Source organism: Mus pahari, unplaced genomic scaffold (genome assembly GCF_900095145.1).
Source record: "Mus pahari unplaced genomic scaffold, PAHARI_EIJ_v1.1 scaffold_4485_1, whole genome shotgun sequence".
NCBI lineage: Eukaryota > Metazoa > Chordata > Mammalia > Rodentia > Muridae > Mus > Mus pahari.
Window position 1 is genome coordinate 140727 of NW_018393870.1, and position 611 is coordinate 141337.

Sequence of the window (611 nt, forward strand, 5' to 3'; positions counted from 1 at the left end):
GGTGATGCAGAGGTCATGTGTGGGTGCTGCTTACTGGATTTCTCCTCATGGCTCATTCAGCCTGTTATATTATAGAAAATTGTCAGGCAGAGGGCATAGGGAAACAAAGGGGGTGGGAGAGAACCAGTGTCCTACCAGAGCTCTGGTGCTTTGAGCAATTGGACTCAGGGGACTGCCACAGCACTTTCCACTTGGCCCTGGGTGGTTGTCTGGCTGTGGGAAGCCACAGAACCCAAGACCTGGGGGCAGGGGGTAAGGTAGCAGTCCAAGGTCTCTGGCCCTCACAGAGTCCAGAGATGGCAGGTTCTCAGTCTGGGGCATCCCAGACATCGCTGTATGTCGCAGAAGAGCTGAGAACAAAGTGGGGGCACCTGGGACAGCTTGGTCATCCCCAGGGCTGAAGGGAGAAGAGGGCGAGAGGAGAGAGAGTGCTGGGTGGTTCCAACCCGGGTGAGAGCCCTTGGTTCAGTCCATGCCTGGAGCACAGGAAGGCCTTCTGCCAGGAGGTTAGACGCGGCTCTTGAGGGGAAGGCCTATTCCATCCTTCAAGAACAGCAGGTCTTGATGATCAGAAATGGTCTATGGTTGTAGAGCTTTATTGCAGAAAGGCA